Source organism: Micromys minutus, assembly GCF_963924665.1.
Source record: "Micromys minutus genome assembly, chromosome: 10".
NCBI classification, from domain to species: Eukaryota; Metazoa; Chordata; class Mammalia; order Rodentia; family Muridae; genus Micromys; species Micromys minutus.
This window is the reverse complement of record NC_137979.1, coordinates 34,482,259-34,498,750: the sequence shown is the minus strand read 5'-3', so window position 1 is coordinate 34,498,750 and position 16,492 is coordinate 34,482,259. Positions and strand designations below refer to the sequence as shown.

The window sequence follows — 16,492 nt, the reverse complement described above, 5'->3', positions numbered from 1 at the left end:
AAACTCCTGTGCTTCGAGAGAAAACAACAATAACAAACTACCAGGAACACAAAATGTACAGATGAAAAAAAATCTGTGAGCATTCTGGAACAGTGCTGAAGAATACGTATGCTAACTTCTATTTTTAAAAGTAGCATAAATAAATACAGAAGTGAGACAATGGTGAGGAAGAGGTCTAAAGGGAGGAGCAGAGGGAGCAAGACAGGATAACACGAGGGAAGGAAGACAAAATATCACTTTTTCTGCTAGGTAGAATATAGACTTAACCTTATCACTATGAGTATACATGAACATATGTGTGGCATGTAAATAGAAAATGAATATTAAGGTGAGGAAGGGGACCAGTAAGGGTGGGGAGAGGGGGCAGTGCAAGGGTGAATGAGAAAAGAACAAAACAAACACACTTAAAGTGGCACTTGCCTAGCATACAGGAGGCCCTATTTCAATACCCAGCAAGGGAAAAATTGTCTATATTTACTATACCCTTGTACTGCAATATTGTGTTTCCTTTTTTTTTCGTAAGTCTCCAAATTGTATGGAGTTCAGTCTAAAAGACAACTAAATCATTAGAAGAAAAAGGGAGTTAGGGAACAACAGAAAATGAAAAAGGGACAGTCCAAGACATTGGCCACTTTAAGACATAGTAAAAGATACAGCAACTAAAAAGAATAAAAAATAAAGGCTGGTCAAGTTTTTGGAGAGGCAAGGAAAAGACAGCGCCTCACAGCCAGGCTAACCCCAAATTTCTATATCAGAGGTTGACTTGCCTCTACCTCCCAAGAGCTGGGCTGACAGGAGTACACCTCCACACATGGCTTACAGCTGCTGCGTATACAAGGGAACTAAGACACACACATGTGTGCATTCTAACTTATAATCGAACTGAAATCTGATGGTCACAAAAATAAAATTCATGAGAAAGTAATGATTCTTGGAGATCGTGGAAGTAAATAAGGTCAGCGTTAGTAGAATGCAGTCCCTGGGCTCAGCACAGCCAGCTTCACTCTGTCCTCTCCTAGGGGCAGGTACCCAGGCGGCCTTTTCTAAGAGCTGCATAGACTGGAAGCAGCTGTGTCTAATGCCTGCCCAGCGGCAAGCACCTGTACAGAACACTGCTCCCCTGCCCAGGCATGCACGCCACCAGCAAGGGAGGTCATGCCTGGAAAATCACTGAGTAGCCATCCAGACACTCTAGAAGCTACCACAGCCTGTCCCATTTCCATTGATTCCAGTCCTAAATTAGAGAGAAGGTAGTGGGTCACCACCATTGTCATTGTCAGCCTCCTTGTTCACTTGGGTCACTCAATCTACGCCTGCCAATATTCTTTGTGGAAGACAACAGAAACTCACAGTTTAACATCTTAGCACATGAAAACTTTTATTACATTGTAAACATAAAAGAGTATTATTTGAAACTGACCTCTTAAAATTCTTATTGTCTCAGCAGATATCCGCCTCCAAAAAGAACTAAACAAAGAGAAAAACGAAGATTTGAAGGTTGTTTTATCTGTTTGTTTGGTTTGTTTTTAATCCCACTTTCTTCTCAATTCTAGTTCTACTCAATGTAGTACAAAAATAGTAAAATTGAAAATATTATGTTTTCTGGTGTTACTTAACTTCAAGCATAAAGTTCAGTAGTTTATTACATAATGATAAAAACAAAAACATTTCATAGTCAAAAACTTTACTATTTCTAAGCATACTAAACAATGATTCAACTTTATTTCATAGAATAGTTTTTCTGAAAAAAAACTATATTTGAAATAAATGCATTACAACACATTACTTTTAACATTTCATTAAAAATAAGGCAACAAAGAGAAAATAACTTCGTTTTTTTAGAACTCAGATTGAGTATGTTTACAAATGGTTATAAGCATTACAAAGACTAGAAGCCAGGGAGAGGCCAACATTCCCATTATCCTAAGTCCTTAAACTTTAAAGAGCCAAAAAAAGTATACTCTCAAATCCTAGGTTTGCCTGAAGACCTGAGTTTGATCCCTGGAACCACATGGTAGAAGGACTCCTGAAAGTTGACTCTCCTCCCCCTCTCTCCCTCTTCCTCTCTCTCCCTTTCACCTCCTTGCCGTGTGTCTGTGTCTCTCTGTCTTATCTCTGTCTCTCTGTCAAACACACACACAAACAGAGAGAGAGAGAGAGAGAGAGAGAGAGAGAGCTGGTGCCCATAACACAGATATTAGTACACTAAATAAATAAATGCATAAAAAAGTAAGAAATTTAGTTTTTGATTAAATGTATACGGTCACTCAGATATTGGCAGGAAAAGTACTAAGTAACTAAGTAAACCCACAAAGCTAAAAATCACAACAAAATCTCTAAAACATTTCACCTATGCACATGAAAGACCTAAGTGTGAAGAACTGCCTGATGTTCTGTTTTAGGAGCTTAGTTCATTCCATTTTCCTGAATCCGGTGAGGCCAGAGACCAACCTGATAAAAGGCTAAAAGTCTAGTTCTCCAGAAAGGGTTAGTTTCTAGACTGGAGAATGCCAACAAGAGTAAAAGGTACCCCCAACCACATTAAGATTGGATACATTAAATAAGCATATTAAGACCTCACAAGATCTTTTGTAGAATCTGAACAGCTGAAGCACTGGGGTGGGGTAGGGTGGATGTGTTAGTTCAGGGACCTTAAGCTACTAACACTGAAGTACCTAAGTTTCCCACCAGATTGTCCTTCAATGCAGCAAACAGTCAGACCCCACTCAAACAGTCACAACTCTCATCACCTCTTCCACCCTCCTTCTAAAATATAAGCAGGCAATTAAGAATTACTAGATGTCTGAAAAGGTATCCAAATGAAAGAGTCAAGAACAACACATAACCACAGATTATGACAAACAAAATATAACTATGGGGGTAAAATAAAAAGATAGAAGAGCTCAGTTCCTTTTCTGTGGTCACTCCCTCCAGTCACAAAACCCTAGACAATCCATGAAAAAATACTAGACCAATCTGAATTGAGGGAGAGCCTATAATATAAATGTTGACCAGGCTTCAAACTTGAAAGTCATTGGGAAAGGCTAAAAACCTTCACAAAGAAAGTACATAACCACCAAATGCAATGCAGTATCATGATAAACTCTGTGTGGGTAGGAGGGGTAAAATCTGAAAAATGTCTGCAGCAAACAATACTCTAGAATTTCTACTGCTTTGTGTGTGTGTGTGTGTGTGTGTGTGTGTGTGTGTGTGTGTGTGTGTGTTGGGGATGAACAACCCAGAGCTACCAAAGGCTGGGCAAATGTCCTGTCAGTAAGTACACCCAGTCTCCAATGTTAACTTCTTAGGTTTGAAAAAGGTACTGTGACCACGTGAGATGTTTGTACTGAGTGAAGCTTCGTCAAAAATGTGCAGAGCTCTCTGTAGAATATTTGCATCCAACTTTTAAGTCTAAAATTACTACCTAAACAAAGTCAAAATCTAAAGAGCTATTATTATTATTATTATTATTATTCTAAAACATCTAAAAGAAAAATATTACATATGCAAAACACAAATGGCATACATTTTAAACAAGAAATATACACGGTATATACTACAATATCTGGTTGTTACCCAGGCTGATCTCAATTTTGTGGCTCAAGTAAATAATCTCATATTTAAGTTTACATTAAAAAAATGAATATTATTTGTTACAGTGTATTCATTTATTAGTGCCCATAAATGAATGTGTGTGTGTGTGTGTGTGTGTGTGTGTGTGTGTGTGTTAAAGGACAACCTGAAGAAGACAGTTCCTCCTTTCCACTACTTGGATCCTGGGGCTGAAACTCAAGCCCTCAGGTTGGCCAACAAGTACCCTTACCCATTACTAAGCCATCTCACTGGCCCAGAAATAATTCTTAAAACTTAAAAATTGAAAATAAATAATAAGCAAATTTTTAAGTTAAAAAAAAAAGTCTGTGGATCACACCATTCCCCAACAAATATTTTTTAAATTTGAAGTTAAAAATATAATCTCAGCAATAAAAAGGCTTACTATAAAAAGATACAAAATACAACTACAGAGATATATTCATGAATCAGAAAATGTTAAGGACATAAACAATAAGAAAGAAAGTTAAAGAGCCTACTAAAAAGGTTCAATTATGAAAAACAGCTCCCATAAGAACAAAATCAAGGGCATATATATATATATATATATATATATATATACATACATACATACATACATACATATATATATATATATATATATATATATAGATACAAATTCAATTAAAAACTTCCCAGTATGAGAGGACATGTCTTTTAATTTAAGAAGGGCTGCTAATAAGCTGATGTGTAGTTCCATGGTGGAGCCCTTGCCTAGTATCCATGAAGCCTTGGGTTCAATCCCCAAATAGGAAAGAGAGAGAGACTGGGAGAAAGAGACAGAGAGAGACACCAAGACACACCACATAGCACCTATCACAAAAAAAAAAAAAAAAAAAAAAAAAAAAAACCACAAGAGAAAATTAAATAAAGTTCCAGAGAGGAAAAAAGTGTCTTCATACATATAACCAAGAATCAGAGTGCAGTTGGGCCAGGTGTGGCAGGCTTTTAATTTAGTTACTCATGAAGGTGAGGCAAGACAACATAAAATGTAAGGCCTTCTCTGAATTACAAATTTTAGATGGAAATATAAATCATATATTTTTATATTTATGTTAAATGAGGGGACATAATAAGTGACTGAACCAGAAAAATGTCCTAATTATTAGAAGAAATAGCAGAAGTATGTATGGGTTCTTCAGCTTAGTTTGAAATGACTCATTAAAAAAAAAATACACAACAGAGAGCAGCAAAGCAAATGTGACAAAATGTTAAATATCGATGAAGTCAAAGGAACACTGATATTTATTGCATTATTCTTTGTAAGCTGAAAATTTTTAAATAAAAAGTTAAAAAATATTTTCTTCCTATGTATTCTTTCCCAAGATGCCACTAAGGAATATTTCCCATGCAAATGAGGGAAACTAAACCAAGAGTGTGGAAGTTGTTGAGACATGAATTCTCCTGCAGCAGAAAAGACGGGAAAGAGAATCCCTAGGGTAATGGTGAAGAGGGAGGCCAGGATGACCCATTAAGTGCCAGATGCGGGAGGCAAGCAATTTAGGCCCAGGAATCCGAGCGAGATTATAGATAAAAATTAATGGACTATCTGGCTCATATCAGTGTCCTAAAAGAGTGAAAAAACTTGTGAAGAGTTAATACATAGTAAACTCACAGGAAGCTAACAACAAACCATTATTACTTCCAAAGAAATAATTGTACAAGATATGACTAAATCCTGTACAGAATTTACACATTCATAATATAAGCTTTCTGATAAAAAATAAGACTATGATCTGTCAATAGGCAATGCTTACTATTTGTGAGAAATCAAGATGCAACAAGGTAAGCATATTATTCACACAAAAAGACACATCACAAGTAGAAACCAAAGTAGGAAAAGAAGCAACTGACTCAGGTGAAGGACCATGAGCCTCAAATCCCACACAAGACAGGAGATTGCTGAACTCAAGGTCAGACAGAATGAATACCAAGCCAACTTGTAAAACGTCTCAAAGAACAAATAGTAAAATGTCTCTTAACTATTAGGCACAGATCTTTAATCCTGTTTCAAACAACAATAACAAATAAAAAGAGACAGGCAGACAGATAACAGACAGACAGCTAGCTGTGGGGAGAGAGAGTGCATGTTCCACAATCATAGGGACCAGAGTTGAGATCCCAACACTGTAACAAGCTGAGAGTCTCTGAAAACATCTACAACCACAGCTGGAAGGATTACTGGACAAGGATGACTTCCTGCCTAGATAAGCCCCAGGCTTGCTTCCAGACTACGTCACCTGGGCCTCAGGTTCAGGTATAGACCCTCCTATGGCATAAGCAAAGAATGATAGTAAACACCATACACCCTCTTCTGGTGTATTCATAAATGCATAAACAAATAAATATTTTTTAAAATACATTCATCTTTATTATTGTTCCCATGTCTTCAAGATCTGTTGAGCTACTATATTAGCATCGGAGAGCTAGAGCAAGAAAAATATTTACAGGATAAGGCAACATTCCTAATTCTTTTGGAGTTAAACCTCTCCCTAAAATTACATAGGAAGCTGTAAAGTGAAGATTAAGAACTGCCTGAGAATAAAACTCAGTGGTAGAGACATGAGGCTCGAAATTCAATCCTAGCACCAAAAACTAAAACTAAATAGTGTCCTAAAACTGAGTTGACCTATGAAACACTAGATCAGATGATGAAACACATATAAACTGCTAGTTTTAAGTGAAAAGAACCAATGAACCAATGAAAAAAATATCCCTGCCAAGCAATGGTGGCGCACACCTTTAGTCCCAGCACTTAGAAGACAGAGGCAGGAAGAGTTTGAAACCAGGCTGATCTACAGAGTTCCAGGACAGTCAGGGCTACACAGGAAACCCTGTATGGAAAAAAAAAATCCTATCAAGTTGAAAACTGGACCAGAAATTTCCTTAGATACTTTTTCGGGGGGAGGAGGGAGGGTTTAAAACAGGATTTCTTTGTGTACCCTTGGCTGCCCTAGAACTTGAGTCAAATTTAAGAGATTCACCAGCCTCTGCCTCCTGGGCACTGGGATTAAAGGTATGCACCATAAACTATTGGCTTACGTGAAAAGGGATCAAAGAAATTAAACAGCTTGTCTGCCAGACCAGAAGTATCAATAAATACTAAAGAAAAAAATACAAAAACCCCCAAGTATCCATCATCATGAACTAATCTGATATTACCTTTAATAAAATTAAAAACTACTTAATCAAGCTTCTACCTGCCTTACTATCCCCAGATATGTGTATATGCATGCACACATACATGTAAGCAATGACTAAATTTGAATGACTAACGACAGATTTCAAAGCTTCACTTTTGAGTTTCTGTCATAGGAGACTGGCCACAATTCATAAATGGGATCTTAAGAAAAAACATCCTCAAACCTAGCTATACTTTTCAAACTTAACAAGATCATTCAAAAAATTTCAAATATTTTCATGTCAAAGAAAATTACTTATACAATTTTCTGACTCTAAGATAACCTCTTCATAATTTACATACATATGGTCATGTGATTTCAGCCCCCAGTGTTATAAAATAGTAACTGTTTTTGCAGTTCTCAGGTAAGGAAGGGTCAGAATGCTGAAAGGATGGAATGAACTTAAGTCTCAACAACACTAGAAAACGGCATCAGCTGAGCACATCAACCTTTGGGTAGCATCATTAACATCCCCTTCTGGTTTCATTTTCTACTTCTTTTTAAAGAGAGGATTCTTCTTATGCAGCTCTTGACTCACCTGGAACCTGCTGTGTAGACTCATAGAAGTTCTCCTGTTTCTGCCTCCTGAGATTTGAGATTATAGACAAGGGCTACCACACCCAACAAAATCCCTTATTGTGAAACTCGTGTGTGTGTGTGTGTGTGTGTGTGTGTGTGTGTGTGTGTGAAACTTTTTACCTGTCTCCTTAACCATCCTAAAACCAGATGTTGTAATTGCAACCTAAATAAGTAACAAATTGGTAAGAGAACTTAATCATTAGAATACACTTGGTAAAGATTAATCAGCTATACTTGTAAGAGTGTATGCCAGATCAGATGCACTCTTCCAAGTAGGTGCAGCATCCTTCTAAGACTACTGTCAAGCGTTCTGTCTATATCATGTCAAATGAACCATTGCATTCAAGTAAAGCTGAGAATTATTGCAAACAAACATAAATTACTTTAAAAGGATCTTAATATATTACTTAAATCTGTCTTAAAAGGACGGATTAATGAGTCCTCAAAAATGATTAAGATTTACTTTTTAGCCAATGAGGCATCAGTGTTTATTCATAGGCCTATTGATTTAAATGTATGGAAATATGCTTGATACATGGCTTCTACAGCTATTAATCTTTAAGAACATGCTAAGGGTGGTGAGACTCAACTAGTAAACAGACTTCAAGTTCAAGCATGGGAACTTGAGTACAATCTACAGAGGAATGAGAGAACTCCCTAGAATTGTCTTCTGACCTTAGCCTGCTCCCTCCTGCACCCACACATACAAATGTTTTTTAAAAGTTAGAGAATGCCAGGTGGTGGTAGCCCACACCTTTAGTCCAGCACTCAGGAAACACAGGTAGGCAGATCTCTGAATTTGGGGCCAGCTTTATCTACAGAAAGGAAGTTCTAGGACAGCTAGCGCTACACGGAAAAACCCTGTCACACAACAAAACAAACAAAAAGTTAAGAGAATGATGAAATAACTTTTTTTTCTGAATTGCTTCAAAGAGTAGCCTAGCCTTTCCTAAGTAAAAACATTAAATTTAAGTGTATTGCACAATTTTAATTGTTGGATCCTCATCCAATAATTAAGGTATTGGCTACCTTAAAACCGAAAAAAAAAAACAAAAACAAACAAAAAAAAAAAAAACAAAAAAAAAAAAAACAAAAAAAAAAAAAAAAAAAAAAAAAACAGGGCTATCTAACTTTTTCTGACATTCCAAAATGATATATCTTGGGTTCTATTCACAGAAACCCAGGGACTCAAGTGGACTGGGGGCTAGGTATGTGGACATGCCTATTTTAAAGAAAGGTACAGTGGGGTTGAGGATGCTAAGTTGGTGATGTACCTGCCTGCTTAACATCCGAAAAGTTCTGGGTTCAATCCCCAGCATAAAAAGATATTAAGGACAAGGAGCTCAGCACATAAAGGCACTTGTCAGGAACCCATATGGTAGGAGAGAAAGGAGAGAACCAACTCTCATAAATTGTCTTCTGACTTTATGTAAGCTTGCATAAGAGTTCATGCTTACACACAAACACACACACACACACACACACACACACACACACACACACACACGTAAAAAACAAGAATGGTGGCACACACCTGTAATCCCAGAAGGTAGCTCAGCTGGTAAAGGGGACTGTTATTGAACTGATGATCTGCGTTTAATCCCCAAGGCTCACATGATATAAAAGAAAACAGATCTCAGACTGTCTTCTGACTTCCACATGGCAGGCATACTTATATTTCCCACAATAAATAAATAAATAAATAAATAAATAAAAGGTTTTTTTGTTTTCTTTTTTAATAGAAGTAAGGAAGATGACTCTTGGAGTAAAAGCGATTTATGGAGCCTAACATCCTGAGTTCAAACCCATTCCCAAAGGTCATCCTCAGACCTCTACACATGACCACACACACACACACAACCAAATAAATGTGTAAAGCAATAAAAAAGGAAAGGGTAAAGAAAAAGCTAGGTATAGAAGAGCACTATAATACCAGCACTTGGAAGGCAGAGACAGGCAGATTTCTAAGTTCAAGGCCAGCCTGGTTGGCAAAGTTCCAGGACAGCCAAGCTATAGACTACATGGAGAAACCATATCTCAGGATGGAAGGGGATGGGGAAAGAACAGAGCAGAGTATGTTGGCACAAGCCTACGATTCTTGAGACACTGAGATAGGAGAATTCCAAGTTCAAGGCTACATGTATGAAGACCCTCCAAACACTGGCTTCAGAACAGTTAAACCGGTCTGTGTGACAGGTAAAAACTTCCTACTTACTAGCTGAGAAGTGCTCTACGCCTGAACTTGTTCACAGCACTTTAGAGTTCTCCAAGGCTAGCTTTCACAATGACAATTCTTTGATATTACCTATTCATGGTCTGATGTATAAATTTATTATTTCCCAACTTCCCCTCCCATTTTGAAAACGACTTAATCTTTTCTTTGATGTATTTCTCTGGTAAGTCACAAGCAAAACCTCTACAACACTAAGTGCAGGCAGTTTCAGAAATTAGTATTTTACTGTTGACATCTTCCCAACCCACAGATTTTGCTAATGATCATTGGGGTCACATCAATACTCCTGTTAAGTATTTAGAAAGAAACTGAAGCCAAAGAAGTGGAAAGAAACATGCTACTTTGCAGCAAGTAAGCACCTACTACTTACACTGCTAAAAAACAAAACAAACGAACAAAAATCCTACTCTGTTAAACAACAACGCTTTCCCAAAAAGTGTTTGTCCAATAAACAAACAAAAGAAAAAAAAAATCCCAAGACAGATGTCAAGGGCACCCCTATTCACGAAGCAACAAATTAGGGGTTTCCTATCCCCAAGAGAGAAGAAACTATGTAACCAAGGAAAGCATACTTCCCAGCCTGAACTGTAGAATTAGAGGGGAAAATGAAACAGAAAAGTCAAGAGAGAATAACTTCTGAGAGTGAAGGCCAGGTTATTAGATTTATTCTGCAGTGGGAAGTTATTGAAACACTGTTTATGCAGACACGGATTCAGGAAATCCTAGAGCCTTTTGATTTGTCTTAAATCTCCTAACAAAACCATCTAAAATTATTTCCTCTGATCAGCTATACTCTTGAGTGCTTCTATAAGAACCCACAAGGCCTACGTGAAACTCCTGATTTTTAAAGCTTATTGGAAATGTCCACTTACCGGATTCCCAAATCCAAACTATATACATATCGGCCCAGATGTAGGCAGAATCTCCACTCACATTTTCCTCTGAAATCTTTAGCTTTCTATCACCTTCTCACGTCTTATCTCCAAAAGCTGCCCTAAATTAGCAAGGCGAACCCCAAAGGGAGAGTTAAGAACTGGTAAGCACGTTTTTACTACTTACGTCCCTCATAGAAACCCTCAAATCCTCGAGCAGGAACTGGCAAAGGGACAGCCTGCCTGGCCCGGGCTCTCCCCGCGATACAAAGGCACAGTGAGTGCCACAGCAGCCCGCGCCTCTGAGCCCAACACCTCTCTCGGCAAGAGAGGAACAAGACTTTCCGTGCAACCAGACCCAACCCTCAACACCCGCCTCCCACGTGGTCTTCTCCCTCTCGGAGCCCAGGATCCGACGCGAAGAATCGGACCCGCAAGTAGGCAGCAAGCACCGGGCAGACACACTGGTTCCACCCTAAGGGCCCTGAGCGGTACTCCTCCCAGGTTCCGGGGTCTCGGCCCGCAAGCCGCCGGACCCCAGAGCCCTCCACAGGAAGCTCGGGTAAAGGGACTTGGAGGCCGCGGAGCTGAGGAAAGGACTCGGCAGCCCGGCCCGGGGTCTGCATGGGATGGAGCCCCACCGCGTGCCGGCGGAGGCTGGGAGGCCGCCCCCTGCCGGCTGCCCCTCCACGGCCCGGGCCGCTCCGGATTGCGCTGCGGCCCTCGCCTCACCTCAGGCTGGCCGCACGCAGGGACCGACGGTTCCTGAGTCCCTGCGCCGAGGTGTGCTGGGCGGGAGGCGACGCCGGCGGCTCGGCGATGGCTGACAGGCGCTCGGCAGGCCGGCACAGCACCGGGGCCGAGGAGGGCGGGCCTTCGGCGGACTGCCCCGCCCCCGGCCCGCCCCCTCCCGGCCGCCCACCTCAGCCGCCCAGCCCCATTAGGTCCACGAGCGTCCGGGGTTACTCCAGGCCGTTCACCTCCGACCCCTCTCCGGGCAGCCGCGAGGTCTGGGCGCCAGGGGGAGGGGGCGAGGAGCGGGCTCGGGGAGGCGTCAACCAATGGGCGCGCGGCGCGGGGCGGGGCGACGTGAGGCGATGCCGATGGTCCGAGCGCCGCTCTGCCATTCGGGGCCGAGCGGTGCGAGGGCGGGCGGGTCTGGGACGTGGTGAGTGCCCCTTCTGCCTGGGCGGGCTTGGGGCCAGCCCAACGGCTCCACCTCCCGGCGGAGAGCGGAGTGGAAGCCGTGGTTCCGCTTGAAACTCCCTGCAAGGACCTGCTGGCGAGCGCGGGAAGGGAACCCAGGGGAGCCAGGAGGTGCGGTGCTGGCCCTAAATGAACCGTAGCATTGCTAATCCTGACACTCAAATGAGGTCCGTGCCATTCCTGTCCACTGCCTTCAGATTAGTGCAGGCTAGCCAGTTCAACTAATCCATCACCAGCCCTTTTGGTTAGCTCCCCAGCCTACCTCAAAAGGAGCTGCTGATGCTGGATCATGGAGTATTTCTGAAGAGAAGTGTTAGTACAGAAAGTTTGGTGGGTAAGGCAGGGTACAAAGGACAGCAATCTCGTGCATGCCCTCAATAGTAAGTGCCAGGGAGTTCTGACTTCTTCGATTGCTTTACATCCTTTACTAGGGTTGCTCCAATCCTTTTGAGGTGAAGTCAACAAATCTCTCTAGTTGTATCACTTCACAGCAAGATTTTCATGGCAGTGTGTATTGAAGATTAATGGTGATTGGAAGACTTCCCAACACAACACAACCGATGGGCATAGATGCCGTGGCCCCGAAGGGAAATCCTTTCGACAAGAATGGGGTGAATTCTAACCTATTGCAAGAATTCTGAGGAGCACCCAGAGTTCTTTTCCCAATCCTACACAAGCCAGTGATGAAAACCAGGAGAGGTGCAGAAGAGGACACTGGCCAGAAAGTAGTTCAGTGCCAAGGGCAAAAAGTGGAAAAGGTGGAAAGCCACACCCCAGGAAACACATTCTTGTATGGAAGCTACAACAGGAAGATATTAAGATTGGTCAACAAAAACAATGGGATCCCTCATTGCCATTAGGTGGCAGCTTCTCCAAGAATTTACCCACTAACTTTTGAAGTAATAAGGATTAGAAACAAATTGTGGGATTCACAGATTTTACAAAACAGTGACCTATATTTTAACGGTAACTGTGTCATTGGGATAAATGTCAGCTGAACAAAGGAAATTCAAAGCTTTTTTTAAAAAAAAAAAAAAAAGATAATTGAGCAAGACTTTCTGGTTTAACAAGACGTTCGACTTACTGACTAAGAATAATCGGGGAAGCTTTGCCTCTCCACAGTAGTGCTCTCTGACGCCAGCATGAAGAAGTGACCAAGTAAAAAGAATTAAAATCCTTTAGCTAAGTTCAGTCAGTCCTGACATTATGAATGACTGCTTCAAGTTTCTGAGCAATCAACCTTGTGAATAGTACAAGACTTTTTTACTTGTATTCTTTGTAAAATTAATAAAATATAATTTCATCAAAAAAAAAAGAATTAAAATCTTGAAGTTGCCTCTTACTCTTACCTTTTAAATGGTAAAGTCTCTATCCCTAGGATTCTTAATGGTGTTGCTGTTTGTCAGCTTTAGGAATACCACAATAATGGGCTTAATCTTAAAAACTTGACTGTGGAGTGTAACTATTTGCGTCACATGTGAATGACCCTGGGTTCCACCCTCAAATAGTCCTGCTCTCTGGAGGTCCAGTGAGTTGACTTAGCAGGTAAAGGAGTTTGCCACCAAGCCTGAGGACCTAAGTACTGTCCCAACCCACATGGTAAAAGGAGAAAAGTGAGCAAAGTTCACGTGTACACTGGGGTATGAAAATGTCCACACTCATACACATGCACAAAGAAATGTCAAAAAATAAAAATAAACTACTCAAGGTAAGGCATAATGAAAAAGCAGTAAGAGTACACTTACGTGGCAGAGGCAAGAAAATCAGGCCTTCAAGTTTGTACCTAGCCTGGCCTCAGGAGACTGAAGAAAGACACAAAACAAAAAGCTACAGAAAAGATAAACCAAGAATGTGTTAGGATAGCCCAAGACCAAGAATCTGCTATCAAATACTAAGACCCCCAAGCAGAGAACCGGCAAAGGGCTGTGTCTGTGAGACAGTAAATCCTGGAGCTGAAACCACTCCTGAGTGTTGTGCTGTTTAGAACAGGCCAAGACCTGCCCAACCTACTGTAGGCTTTGTAAAGCTGGTCTCCATGAGCCCTTGCCACACAAGTTGTGTGTCTGTAAGAGGTGGAGGAAGAAAGCCAAAGGGTGGAGAAAACATACTCTACAAGACTAACAGGTGGAAGAGATGAGGGGTGAGTACACATTCTAGAAGCTGGACTAGAGGTCTTTTCTGGGCTGAATTATATCCCCAAAATGCAATGCTCAAGTCCTAATCTACAGTACCTCAAGATACTGTGGAGGTGGGGTCCCTAAAGATATCATTAAATTAAAACATGGTTATTTAGAATAGACATGAGTAAAATGTGACTGTTGCAATCAAACAGATGGATGTTAAGATACAGATAGACAGACCCTTTGAAGACAGAGAAGATATTGCTAAGCCTAGAAGAAAAATTTCAGAATGAAATAAACACTGTTAACATTTTGATTATGGACTTCTAGCCTCTTTAAAAAAAAATGTGAAGAATTCTATATTGTTTCCATGGTGTGGTATTTTGTCTTGAGAGCTCTAAAAGAATACAAGGCTTCCAGGCTTTTTTTAAAGTTATGACTCTACATAAGAGAGATGGAGAGATAGCTCAGCAGCACTGACCACTCTTCCAGAAGACCTGGGTTCAAGTCCTAGTACACATGTGGGTGGCTCACATACTCTAATTCCAGTTCCAGGGAACACTAGATCCTCTAGACACTGAACATATCCAGTTCTGACACCCTCTTCTGGCCTCTTCAGGTACCAGGTACACATGTGGTACACAACAAACACACAAGGAAAACACTCATGCACATAAAAAATTATTTTTTAAAAAAAGATTGTCTAGGGGCTGGAAAGATGATGGCTTAGTGGTTAAGAGCACTGACTGCTCTTCCAAAGGTCCTGAGTTCAATTCCCAGCAACCACATGGTGGCTCACAACCATCTGTAATGGGATCTGATGCCCTCCTGTGTCTGAAGACAGCCAGGATGTAAATAATTCTTAAAAAAAAAAAAAAAAAAAAAAAAAAAGATTGTGTAAAGAAGCCAGCTCTTTCTGTAAATGGTCTGAGGTGACATGTGAAAACGGTTCACTACTCTCTTGACCCAGAAAACCCTCCAAAAGCATGCAAATCAAGAAGTTCAAATCATTGTTTTCACTTTAAGAAGGTGAAACTGTCCAGGCCATCAGGATATACATATTCCAAAAGCCATCAAATACCTGAAACATATCACTTTAAAGAAGCAATATGTGCCCTTCTAGCTGTATAATGGTCGAGTCGGTAGGTCATCCAGACCAAACAGTGGGACAGGAAAAAGAGTGTAGCTCAAAAAGATTGATTTTTTTGTTGTTGTTGTTGTACATGCTGAAAAATGCAGAGACTGTGAACTTAAGGGTTTAGATGTAGGTACTCTAGACTCTAGTCATACACAGGTGAACCAAGAGTCTACAATGAAGCAACAACTTTACAGAGCTCATGGCCAGATTACCCTACACATGACTCCCCTGGCACAATGCAACAAGCCTCACTGAGAAAGAACAAATTATTCCCCAGAAGAAACTGAAGAGACAAAAATTTATGACACAGGAATAAATTGAGCATGAATAAATGAAAGTTTATTTTAAGAAAAGGAAACTAAGCACAGTACATGCCTGTAATCTAAGCATACTGGAGGCTGAAACAGGAGGATTCAAGACAATCTTTGGTTATATAGCAGCCTTGAGACTAGCTAGACTACATGAAACAAAACTAGACTCCAAAACAAAACTATTAAAAATGAAGTTGTGTAGAGGTATCAGGGTGATCCTAAGCATCCTGGCTACATTTGTTGATCTCTTTGCTTATGTGAGAAAAGTCTGAGAGATCCTTGCCTCTACAATGATTACAATCTATTTGGGAAGACAAAAATAGCACTCCTTTTTGTTGTTGTTTTGTTTTGTTGTGTTTTTGTTACTGGGTTTCTCTGTGTCAAGCTGACTGTCCTAGAACTTGCTCTGTAGACCAGGATAATCTCAAACTCAGAGATCCCCCTACCTCTACCTCCTGAGTGCTGGGATTAAAGGCATGTGTCACCACTGCCTAGCTAAAACTAGCACTCCCAAACAGTATCTGTATCTCACCCCTTAGACAATATCCATGTACATTAGTAAAGGGCATGGGTGAGAGGGTAAATTCTTAAAAGTAGATAAAAACACATATATATCTAAATAGTATATTAGCATTTTCCATATAGTTCCATTTGGCAGTCATTTCTGCTTAAGATTAGAGCAGTATTTCTCAAGCCAGTATGGTCGACTGGCTGCCTGTACTAGGAACACTGGAGTGCTTGTTTAAAGTGTAGATTCCTGCTGCAGCAAGATGGCTCAACCTGTGAAAGTACTTGGCATGAATCATGATGACCTGGGTTTGATCCCCAGGTCCCACATGTTGGAAAATAGAATTAGAACAGCCTCCCACAAGTTATCTGACTTCCATATCAGCACCATGTCATGCTCATACCCACATGCACACACAAACAACACACATTTATGTATATATGTATGTATGTATGTATGTATGTATGTATGTATGTATTTTTTTTAAAAGAAAAGTATAGACTCTTTTAAAAAGGAAATCTGGCAATTGTTCACACTGAAGTTTGACAATACAAGTTTAGTATTTGGCATTATTGTTCCTATCTGCTGCTAGAGTGTCTTGCTGAACAGCAATGTCTCCAACACCTGCATTTCTAAGATAACAATCTTCATGTCAGGCTTGGGTTGAATTAAAGAAGGAAAGAGTGAGTACCTGGTTAAGCTCAGCAGTAAAGCACTTCCTAGCATGCAGG

The 16,492-nt window shown here is 40.5% G+C and overlaps 1 protein-coding gene across 5 annotated transcripts in view; it reads right to left on the bottom strand.

Annotated features, from left to right (window-relative positions):
- The window catches only part of ACACA (acetyl-CoA carboxylase alpha), a 202,888-nt gene extending 191,571 nt beyond the window's left edge, over positions 1-11,317 (bottom strand). Inside the window, exons 1-2 of one of the 5 annotated variants that reach the window (XM_080923502.1) lie at positions 11,211-11,317; positions 1,421-1,467 (exon numbers count right to left, since the gene is read on the bottom strand). The gene's annotated coding sequence lies outside the window, so the exon portion shown is untranslated. Of the gene's footprint in view, positions 1-1,420; positions 1,468-10,478; positions 10,528-10,665; positions 10,792-11,210 lie in introns of those variants that run through there. The other 4 variants (XM_080923501.1, XM_080923498.1, XM_080923499.1 and 1 more) reach the window with 4 other exon arrangements.
- Between the last annotated feature and the right edge of the window lie 5,175 nt (positions 11,318-16,492).